Source organism: Somniosus microcephalus, chromosome 20 (genome assembly GCF_052327205.1).
Source record: "Somniosus microcephalus isolate GS21.2 chromosome 20, FLI_Smic_1.0, whole genome shotgun sequence".
Lineage (NCBI taxonomy): Eukaryota > Metazoa > Chordata > Chondrichthyes > Squaliformes > Somniosidae > Somniosus > Somniosus microcephalus.
The window spans coordinates 49,672,955-49,685,041 of record NC_141006.1 but is presented as its reverse complement, the minus strand read 5'-3'; the positions used below and the strand labels follow the sequence as shown (position 1 = coordinate 49,685,041).

General features: G+C 46.0%; 1 protein-coding gene across 3 annotated transcripts in view; it reads right to left on the bottom strand.

The window, feature by feature from the left end:
* Positions 1–12,087, bottom strand: part of s100pbp (S100P binding protein) — a 98,567-nt gene that overhangs the window by 39,158 nt on the left and 47,322 nt on the right. The window lies entirely within an intron of this gene.

Here is a 12,087-nt window from a genome sequence, read left to right as displayed (position 1 = left end):
AGCAAGATTTTGAATGAGAACTGTTTAATTATCAGAAAAAAAGTAATTTGGGTCATCAGGCTTTTGGAGCTCAGCCTGGTCGAACGGGATCCCGAGGTTATGCACTGACTGATTCAAACTGTGTTGGCATCCAGGGAGGGGCGATCAAATTGGGGCAAAGGTGGAGAAATAGTGCCAACAGCACTACCCAATTTGTACACCATTATTCAAATCGATTGCTAGCAAATGTACCATGCAATGAAGATACCAACGTTTACATAGAGGATATAATGCAATCTTTATAATAGGTGTCAGCCTTGGCTCAGTGGTAGCACACTCAAAGGGCTGAATTTTCCATGGTGGCAGCGGGCGCGATCGGTGGCGGGTCGGGTGGAAAAGTTGTTTTTCTTGACAGGGGGTCGGGAACACCCGCTGTCAACTCGCTCCCACTCGCCTTTCCCACAGGTGCATGTGGCAGCATGGAGCTGACCCGACCTGTAGCGGCGGGGGACCCAACTGAAATCATTATGCGGTACTTTACAGGCACTTAAGAGCCCTTTCCCCCCTACTTATTAAATTTCCCTGCTTGGCCACAGGATTCACGCAGCTCGGGAACCACATCTGTCAACCTGAGGCGTGAGTTCCGTGGCCGTTGCTCCAGCTGATTATTCAACAGCATGGAAAACAAACCAAAATAAAATGCTGGGGGAAAAATTAGTGTTCGACAGCAAAATTGCCGATGTTACTGGCAACTGCACGCAGTTAATGGCCACTGGAAATGGCCACAACGCTAAGCGAGTGAAATTGCCGACGTTACTGGCAACTGCACGCAGTTAATGGCCACTGAAAATGGCCGCAACGCTAAGCGAGTGAAATTGGTCTGGGGGGGGGGGCGGCGTGGAGATAGGTGGCGCAGCGCTCACCTGCCGTGAAACGCCGTCCTGGTGGGGTTGCTGGAGGGATCCGGGACGAAGTTCCTGTCCGGGTCCCGCGTTGCAGCTTCCCACAGCCTCTGGGAGCGAAGCTGTGGAGCTTGCTAGGAATTGTGGGCAATGAAAAGGTCTGAGAATTAAAGGGGCCATGCACACCGAAGCAATACAAAATAAAATGCAGTGAATAAATACATTTTTCAGCCCTTTGTGCCTTTTAAGAAATATTAAATATTTAAAAGAAGTTACAAATGTGAATATTCAGCTGTTAAAGTTGAATACCTTCCTAACCTCAACAAATGGGAAAACTGCCTCAGCACCAACACAAATGGCTCAGCAAGCCAGCAAAGGGGCACCGAGGGTGTCTCACGCAGCACTCCAGCTTTGTGCAGCGGGGTCAACACTGCAAGAGCGGCCCTCTACCCACAGCGGCCAGGAGGCCCTCCAGAAACAACGCTGTGGGGGTACAGCACTAAGGCCATCACTGCCAGCAGTGTCACCCCCCCACCACCAGTGCCCAAAGAAGCGTCATGACCTCAGAACACTGGTCAAGGCCAATGAATGCATCTTCAAAAGCCATCTCCTACCAACTGCACCACTAGCCTCACACACTGCTCAATGCACAACCCCCAATCACTCACTTACCAACAATCTGCACCAATGACTAGGAACATCTCCCATTCCTAGCATCATCTCACCCCCTTGGAGGAGACAGTGCAGGCCATTCTTGGCAGGGGCATGGTTGAGCCCTTGGCCAGCGGCGGGGCTGAAAGGATACAAGTTGCAGGTATCCTGGTACGTTACCCTCCTTCTGGCATTCACCGCTTGCTTTCCCGCCCTCCCGTCAGCACAACTCAACCCTTGTGCCTTCTTCATTCCACACACCCAAGAAATGCAGCCTGCCCAGCCAGTGGGACCGCAGGCAGATGATTCCATCCCGGATATCCCGGCCACAAAGGGGCTGTCTGGGATGCATCCTTCCATCTGATTCCTCCTCTTCAGCGGCGTCCTCTTCCCTCTGCAAGCGGGTGCTGTAAATGTGAAATGACAGCATAAAATGCTGGAAATACTCAGTTGGTCAGGCAGCATGTCAACCTGAGACGTGAACTCTTTTTCTCTCCATGGATGTTGCGTGGCCTGCTGAGTATTCGCAGCATGCTCTGTCTTCTCAAAAGCCTTCATTTACCATCCGAGCCCTTGCAAGCATCCAGCAGCACTCCCTACACACAAAATCCTTTTTACATCTATTGCAGCAAGCCACCACTTCAATAAAATCAAAAAAACAGACCAAACCCTTAAATTCAAACTTACCTGAATGAGGTGTGTGTCCCTTTAAGAGCTGCAGACATCGCCAGTCATCCTGCTTGCAACCAGGTTAACCTGGCATGCTTAGGACCTAGCGCTGAATTCAGCGCTAGGGTCGAAGTTCACGTTGGTGACGTTAAGTAGGTCTTGCGCGCAGAATGATGTCACCACGCCGCCATTTTTTCCCCCCAGGGCGCTGTCAGTTACCGGCATTGCAAAGGGGGAGAGGAATATGGCGGCCATCACGTGACCTGCCACCAGCTGCCGAAAGAGCGGCGGCCGCCATTTTATTGCCATTTCATGGCGCTACGGATTGTCGGTAATTATTTGAATTTCTAGCCCGTTGATTACATCAGCTAACAGATTGATGGAGATTCTATACTACTTGAAAAGCTACTGGTAAATGTTAATTTTTCATCGGCCATTCTCGGCTGTTGCCTTGCAACTGAACAGTAATTGCAGTGAATTGATCTGCACTATAAAAAAAAATGACATATACCATTTAAATAAATGTTTGAGATGTTTCTGGTCAGGTTTTTCTCACAGTATACTGTGATTGTCCAGTTACACATTAAATCAAGTCATCAACTATAACAATTTCATTCTCATCACTCATTCCACTGGTTCAATTTGCTTTCAGTCCCTGAATATGACCAATTTAATTTTTCCGTCTGAGACTTTAGGGTGAATTTCTGTGGCGGTTCTCATTTGTCCATTGTTCACTTCAACGGAAGAGCTGCAGAAATCCCAGAAACACATTGTAAGCACCACTTACATGGTTTGTCAGGGATTCCGCAGCTGTTCCGTTGAACTTCCCTAAGATTGTAAATCCACCCCTTTACTATTACATAAAATGAAGCAGATTTTAAATGTATTACCTATACACACACACACACCTTTTATTTGTACCAGTTACTGATACAAAAGCCTATAGATTTGTGACTAAAGCAGCAATAACTTCACAACTAATGTACTTTTTAAATTATGTTCTTGATCGTATTTGTAGATGGAGTCATATTACTTAATGATAATTTTATTTAAATTTTTCTTTGTCACTCGTAACTTTTATTATGATTGTACAGTAAAGATTCAACACCCACTAAGTTAGATTGAACTTAAAATTTAATGTGGCCAGGTTCCCTTTGCGGATCCTGGCTTAAAACACAGCATGAATGACGTCCCCAGTCCCGCTCCATCTAATTGGGCCGGGTAACGCGCTGGGCGGGGCTTAATTGGCCCCATTAAGGCAAGTTCATTTTGTACAGTGGGATGGAGCCAGCAGCAGGGCCAGGACCCGCCACGGACACCGGCCGCGCCAAGGTAAGGAAAATTCCGGCCAGAAGGTCATGTGTTCAGTACATAATCTAAGCAGGTAAATCAGTGCAGCATTTAGGGAGTGCTGCCCTGTTGCAGGTGCCATCTTCCGGGTGAACTGTTAAACCAAGGCCCCATTTGCCCTCCTCCTGTGGTACTATGGAAAGACGAGCAGGGGAGATTGCCCGGTGTTCTGGCCAACATTTATCCCTCAAACAATATCACAAACAGATTATTTAGTCATTTATCTTACTGCTTGACGTAATAAAACTCACTACGCACTTGGTTTGAGCATAAAGCAAGGCTTTAATCAACTTGTTTCAGAACATGGAGGTCTAGTTGTACTTCACTAGTTCCTTGTCTTTACAAAATGTCCCTGCCAAGCTGGGGTCAACGCCAGAGTATTTATACTCCTTGGATGGCGCCACCAGCTGGCCGTCCAGTGTTATTTCATAGGTAGTTTCTCGATGATGAGATTTATGACACTGCTGTTTATGGGATCTTATTGTGCACAAATTGGCTGCTGCGTTTCCTACATTACAACAATGATTACACTGCAAAGCTACTTCATTGGCTGCAAAGTGCTTTGGGATGTCCCGAGGTTGTGAAAGGCGCTAGTCCCCACCGCTTATAGCAAGCACGCTGGAGTCAGCGCACTTTGCCCGCTATACATGGCGGTCAGTGTAACCTGACGGCCGAGGTATTGGAGGTGGCGAGTAATGTGGAGTGGGATCGTCCTATCGTCTCACACTGATCATGGTCAGGTCTGTTGAAACCTGTTGGTATTTTAGAGATATATTTTATAAACTCCACAAGTTTAGATGGAACACTAACTACAGCATCAATTTTTAGTTTATGTTTTATTGCTATTGACCATTACTATGCTGTGTGGGGTCCTTTGCTCTACTGTTGCCATGGCGGCACGAGTGTGTTTTCTGGTGACATTTTTAAAGTAACTAATTAATGTCACATTAATTATTCTTGGTGAGAGTTTACTCTGCATATCTACTATTCCAGTGAGAAAGAAAGACCCAAGAGAAGGATGAACCTTCCGTGGCTAACTAAGGAAGTAAAGGATGGTATCAAATTGAAAACAAAAGCATATAATTGTTGCGAAGAATAGTGAAAGGTCAGAGGATTGGGAAATTTTTTTAAACCAGCAAAGGCGACTAAAAAAATGATAGAGAGAAGATAGCTTATGAGAGTAAGCTAGCAAGAAATATAAAAACAGACAGCAAGAGCTTCTACAGGTATATAAAAAGGAAGAGAGAGTAGCTAAAGTAAACATTGGTCCCCTAGAGGATGAGTCTGGGGAATTAATAATGGGAAACAGAGAAATGGCAGAGACCTTTGTAGTGTATGTACCTTTAAGAGGAACTATGTTTTTGAAGCCCTTGTATACTGTAGTACCAGTAGTGACCACTCGGGTATATAAGCCTGTGTAGCATCTTGTGTAGTTAGTTCACCTCCAGACTTTGTTCAGTAAACACTTGTTAAATCAACTCCTGCATTCCGTGTCTCCATTAACACACGGATCTAACAGTGGCGACGAGTTAGAAACAAACTTACCTGCAATTCGACAGCACCTCAAGGGGATCGATTCCTCAGATGAAGGTCGAAGCCAGAAGCAAGAAAAAAATATATATAACTCGAAGAAACTCGAAAACGAGGGCCAGGCTTGGTCTCCAGTCTGTGGTTTCCCCAGCTAAACGGGCTGGTGGCAGGTAGTGCACTGATCCTTCCTGGGCTGCGGCGGGCTAGAGCTCGATCGGGTGGCTCTGCAACGGGGCCGGGCAGCGAGTCGGGAAGCAGAAGCAAAGAGGGTGGAGCACTCAGGGCGCGGCCGGTGCTGCAAAGCAGGTCGGCGTTCGGACCGAGCAGAGGGAGCGGAAAGTCCCAGAGGGTCCGCTCCACGACGGGAACGGTTCTCCAAGTAACGGAGAAACTATTGAAGAGATATATAAAAAAAATAGAAATACTGCGAAAAGCTGCAGGTCGCAACGGGAACCGCGGAGAACAGCGTTGGCAGCAGCGACAGCGGCGGGAAAGCGCGGGAGGCACCATCTTAACTCGGCGGGGAAGAAAGAAAAGCGCGGGAAGCGCCATTTTAGATTTTCAAGATGCCGAAGACTGGCAATATTACTGCTTTCGATAGTGATATAGAAGATTGGACCACATATGTGGAAACAATGGAGGTATATTGCAAGGCGAATGAAGTAGCGGATGATAAAAAGGCATCGGTACTTCTAAATCTGATGGGCGCAAGGACATACGGGCTGTTACGAAACTTGATCACTCCAGCCAAACCGATGGACAAGAATTTTAAGCAGATTGTTGATACCTTACAGGAGCACTTAAACCCAACACCGCTGCTGATAGCAGAACGATTCAAATTCTACAGGAGCAATCAGCACAAGAATGAAAGTAACGCTGATTACCTCACCGAATTACGAAAGCTGTCAAAGCACTGCCAATTCGGGGCAGGACTGGCAGATCCTCTACGAGACAAATTCGTCTGCGGTCTCCTAAGCGAAGGAACACAGAAAAGACTACTTTCTGAGAAAGATTTGACACTGGACAAGGCTTTCAGTGTGGCTGTATCATACGAAGCAGCAGCAAGAGGAGCTGCAGAGATACAGCAAAAGCCACAGGACTTCGGCACCCATGAAATGACACGGGGTTTCGAGAGATGTTATCGCTGCGGCAGATCCACCCATGACCAGAAGGACTGCTGGTTCAAGGACAAAGCATGCAGGCAATGCGGAAAGATGGGACACATTGCACGTGTATGCAGATCTGGAAAGAAATCCGCTGACAGTAAAAAGGCCAATAAGGAAAAGTACAGAAAGGTACAAATGATGACGGACAGTAGCTCCGAAGACCAGAAGAGCGATAGCGACTCCGGAAACAAGAGACTAAGCTGTCTCAAATTACATAATGTAATTGCCAAAGAAGATTACCAGACCATTTGGGTTACCCTCACGATAGCGGGGTCCCCAGTCAAAATGGAGCTAGATACAGGATCAGCTCTGACCGTCATGAGTCGACGGGATTACGAGTGGCTATTTCCGCATATACCTTTGAAAGACACATCCATTATCTTGAAGACATATACGGGGCAGAAAGTATACCCCAGAGGGAAAATAAGGGTGCCTGTTGTATACAACGGCAAGGAAATACAGAAGTTGTATTTATACGTTCTGCAAGATGGTGGTCCACCGTTGTTGGGACATGAATGGATCAGAAAGATATGTTTAGACTGGCACTCCATTCAGGCACTGACGGTGACCAGTAAGAAAAAAAACGATGATGACGTCATACCTGGACGATTAAAAGAAATCTTGGCTAACGCCAAAGAAGTGTTTCAACAGGAACTAGGAACCTTGAAAGGCGCCACCGCCTCAATAAAAGTGGAAGATGCGGCAATTCCCAAGTTTTTTAAGGCAAGGCTGGTGCCATACGCAATTCGTCCAGCCGTCGAGGCAGAGCTGGAGAATTTGGAAAAAGCAGGCGTGTTATCCAAGATAGATTGGAGCGAGTGGGCAACACCCATCGTCCCGGTCATGAAGAAAACGTTGAATAATGATAAATCTGAAGAACAGAGAAAAGTTGGCATCTGTGGGGACTTCAAGGTGACTGTAAACCCGGTTCTTCACACGGTACAGTATCCTCTTCAGAGGATAGAAGATATTTTCGCCTCACTATCCGGAGGGAAACGTTTCACCAAAATTGACTTAGCACAGGCATATCTACAGATGGAGGTTGAGGAGGCCTCTAAAAAGTATCTCGCGATAAACACACACAAAGGCCTGTACCAGTACAATCGACTGGTTTTCGGAGTGGCATCAGCTCCGGCTATCTGGCAAAGAGCTATGGAGCAAGTCCTGCAAGCGATTCCGGGGACTCAATGCTACCTAGACGACATCCTTGTAACAGGAGAAAACAACAACGAGCACCTTGCCAACTTGGAGCAGGTGTTCACGAGGCTGAGAGAACGGGGCCTATGAGCAAATCGCCCCAAGTGCGAATTTTTCCAGAAACAAATATCATATTGTGGCCATGTCATTAACGAAGAAGGGTTGCATAAGTCACCTGAAAAAATTGAAGCGGTCATAAAAGCCCCAGCACCTGAAAATGTCTCACAATTAAGGTCGTTCCTGGGATTAGTAAATTACTATCAAAAATTTTTACCAAACTTGTCGACGGTTCTGCACCCGATTAACGCACTGCTACAAACGGGAGTAGTTTGGAAATGGAGCGAAGACTGTAAACGTGCCTTCCATAAATGTAAAGGCTTGATCACGTCCAGGGAAGTGTTGGCTCATTACAACCCATCACTGCCAATCAGACTGGCGTGCGATGCATCCCCTTACAGCGTGGGAGCGGTATTATCGCATAGATTCCCTGATGGCTCGGAGCGGCCGATAGCTTTTGCGTCACACTCATTGAACTCAGCTGAGCGTAACTATGCCCAGATCGACAGGGAGGCACTCAGCCTGGTGTGGGGGGTGAAGAAATTCAACCATTACCTACACGGACAAAAGTTTACCTTGTTGACTGACCATCAACCCCTCGTCTCCATATTCAACCCTAAAAAGGGCGTTCCCATTTTGACAGCGCAAAGGCTACAGAGGTGGTCCCTTTTCCTAGGGGTACACCAATATGACATAGAGTACAAAGGAACAAAACAGCATGGGAATGCTGACGGGTTATCGCGCCTACCGTTGCCAACGGTGGAAGAGGCGCGTACAGTGGACCCAGTGGAGATATTCCACTCGACCATAGTGGAATGTCTACCGGTGACAAATTCTACCATTGAAAAGGAAACGCGAAATGACCCGACTCTCTCACGAGTCTACGATTTAACGGTGAAGGGATGGCCAGCACATGGCGAACCACTGTTGCCAGCATTCTCGCAAAGATGAGAACAGCTGTCAGTGTGCCGAGGAACCTTGATGTGTGGATCCAGAGTGGTGATTCCACCCAAACTCAAGGATAAAGTGCTAAAGGAGCTTCACGAGGGGCATCTGGGTGGAGTGAAAATGAAGAACTTAGCCAGAGCGTTTGTGTGGTGGCCAGGTATCGATGGAGATATCGAAGAAATGACCAAGAGCTGTCTAGGATGCCAGAAGGTCCAAAACGCCCCACCACAAGCCCCTCATCTCCATGGCAAAGGGTACATATCGACTTTGCTGGTCCATATATGGACTCAATGTTCTTAATCGCAGTGGATGCACACTCCAAGTGGCCGGGGGTAATAAAGATGTCCTCCACCACCACGGAAAAAACCATCACAGTATTAAGGACCATATTCGCCAGGAATGGGCTGCCTGAACAGATCTGTTCTGATAATGGACCGCAATTTGTATCCGAAGAATTCAGGAAGGTCTTAAAAAACAATGGGGTTAAGCACTACACGTCCGCCCCATACCATCCCGCCACCAATGGATTGGCTGAAAGGTTTGTCCAGACCTTCAAGAAGGCCATAAAGGCCATGGGTAATGAAGACATAAATCTACAACATAAGGTAGATAACTTCTTGTTTGCGTACAGGAATGCAACACATGTGGTTACAAACCAAACCCCCGCCATGATGTTTTTCAATAGAAGACTAAGATGCCAGCTGGATTTGGTCAAGCCAAACGTCAGAAGGGACGTAGAGAACCGGCAATTTCAAAGCATGAATGAAAGGCCAACTAGAACCTTCCAGATAGGTCAACCAGTTTTGGCCCGGGACTACCGTACCGAGAAATGGCAGCCTGGAACTATTTGCACACGACTAGGACCGCTGATGTATACCGTGGACATTGGAGAAAGCATAATAAGGCGCCATGCTGGCCAGATCATAGAGTCATCCGAAAAAGGACAACCTACACCACAACTCTATACGCCTAGTGATGAAGCAGAGATACCCATAGTATTTACCTCCGATCCGGTGATACTGGAACCAGATGAACTCGACACTAGCATTGAAGCCGAATCGACCTTGCCAAAAGAACCTACTACACCACCGAGGCGTTATCCGGACCGAGTCAGGAAGCCTCCAGAGAGACTGAATTTGTAATTGATTAACTTCAGCAAATGTGTATATTATTGTTCTTGTAAAAATGTTATTTAATGATTACTTAAAATGTTATGTACTATTTATCTAAAAGGGGAGGAATTGTAGTGTATGTACCTTTAAGAGGAACTATGTTTTTGAAGCCCTTGTATACTGTAGTACCAGTAGTGACCGCTCGGGTATATAAGCCTGTGTAGCGTCTTGTGTTGTTAGTTCACCTCCAAACTTTGTTCAGTAAACACTTGTTAAATCAACTCCTGCATTCCGTGTCTCCATTAACACATGGATCTAACAACCTTGAACAAATATTTTGTATCGGTCTTCACGGTAGAAGACACTAAAAGCATCCCAATAATGGATAATCAAGGGTCTATTGGGGTTGTGGGGGGAACGTAAAACAATCACCATCACTAGAAAGTACTAGGCAAACTAATGGGACTAAAGGTGGACAAGTCCCCTGGACCTGATGGCCTACATCCTAGAGTCTTAAAAGAGGTGGCTGCAGAGATAGTGGATGCATTGGCTGTAATCACCAAAATTCCCTGGATTCTGGAGAGGTCCCAGCGGACTGAAAAACCGCAAATATAATGCCCCTATTTAAGAAAGGAGGGAGACAGAAAGCAGGCAACTGTCGACCAGTTAGCCTAACATCTGTCATTGGGAAAATGCTGGAGTCCATCGTTAAAGGAAGCGATAGCAGGATATTTAGAAAATCAGGATATAGTCAAGCAGAATCAGCATGGTTTTATGAAAGGGAAATCATGTTTGACAAATTTGCTGGAGTTCTTTGAGGATGTAACGAGCAGGGTGGATAAAGGGGAACCAGTAGATGTCGTGTATTTGGATTTCCAGAAGGCATTCGATAAGGTGCCACATAAAAGGTTACCACACAAGATAAGAGCTCACAGGGTTGAGGGTAATATATTAGCAATGGATAGAGGATTGGCTAACTAACAGAAAACAGAGAGTCGGGATAAATAGGTCATTTTCGGGTTGGCAAACTGTAACTAGTGGGGTGCCGCAGGAATCAGTGCTGGGGCCTCAACTATTTACAATCTATATTAATGACTTGGATGAAGGAACCAAGTGTAATGTAGCCAAATTTGCTGATGATACAATGATAGGTGGGAAAGCAAATTTTGTGGAGGACGCAAAGAATCTCCAAAGAGATATAGATAGACTAAGTGAGTGGGCAAAAATCTGGCAGATGGAGTTTAATGTGGGAAAGTGTGAGGTTATCCACTTTGGTAGGAAAAATAAAAAAGCAAATTATTTAAATGGGGAGAGATTACAAAATGCTGAGGTACAAAGGGATCTGGGGGCCCTTGTACATGAATCACAAAAGTTAGCATGCAGGTACAGCAAGTAATTAGGAAAGCAAATGGAATGTTGGCCTTTATTGCAAAGGGAATGGAATATAAAAGCAGGGAAGTCCTGTTGCAACTGTACAGGGCATTGGTGAAACCACGCCTGGAGTACTGCGTACAGTTTTGGTCTCCTTATTTAAGGAAGGATATACTTGCATTGGAGGCAGTTCAGAGAAGGTTCACGAGGTTGATTCCGAAGATGAAGGGGTTATCTTATGAAGAAAGGTTGAGCAGGTTGGGCCTATGCTCATTGGAGTTTAGAAGAATAAGAGGGGATCTTATTGAAACATATAAGATTCTGAAGAGGCTTGACAGGGTAGATGCAGAGAGGATGTTGCCCCCAATGGGGGAATCTAGAACTAGGGGGCATAATTTCAGAATAAGGGGGCACCAATTTAAATCGGAAATGAGGAGGAATTTCTTCTGAGGGTTGTGAATCTTTGGAATTCTCTTCCCCAGAGAGCTGTGGAGGCTGGGTCATTGAATATATTTAAGGTAGAGATAGACAGATTTTTGAACGATAAGGGAGTCAAGGGTTATGAGGAGCGGGCAGGGAAGTGGAGGTTGAGGCCACGATCAGTTCAGCCATGATCTTATTGAATGGCGGAGCAGGTTCGAGGGGCCAAATGACCTACTCCTGCTCCTACGTCTTATGTTCTTATGTTTGTACTACTCAGAGTGAGGGCATGGGAACCGTTATGCCAAAGAAGTTCTGAAGTTTGGGGCTCAAGTACGTAGCATAAGAACCTTTGTAATTAACAGCTATGGTGATAGCAAATGGTTAGAGCCATTTGCCAGATATAGGCAGCTGTCGGGGATAAGCAGGGAGGTTTAAGTGGTGGGGACTGTATACAAATGCAGGTTCATTCTTTCTTTATCACAGGTACAACCTTTGCACAGTAGCAGACTGCCTAAAGTCAGCAACTCAAATACAACTGGCTCCATTGTTAGAAAAATGTTTGAAATACATTTTTTCTAAGCCAAGATACAAAGTAGGATTAGCTACAATCTTTTCCCTTGCATCTTTATCAGCATCTATGTAATTCAGATATCCGACAAACAAGGTCTCCTTCAACAGCAAATTAGGTCCATGGCAACTATGGGGATGACCACCAATAACGGTCCTGTTGTT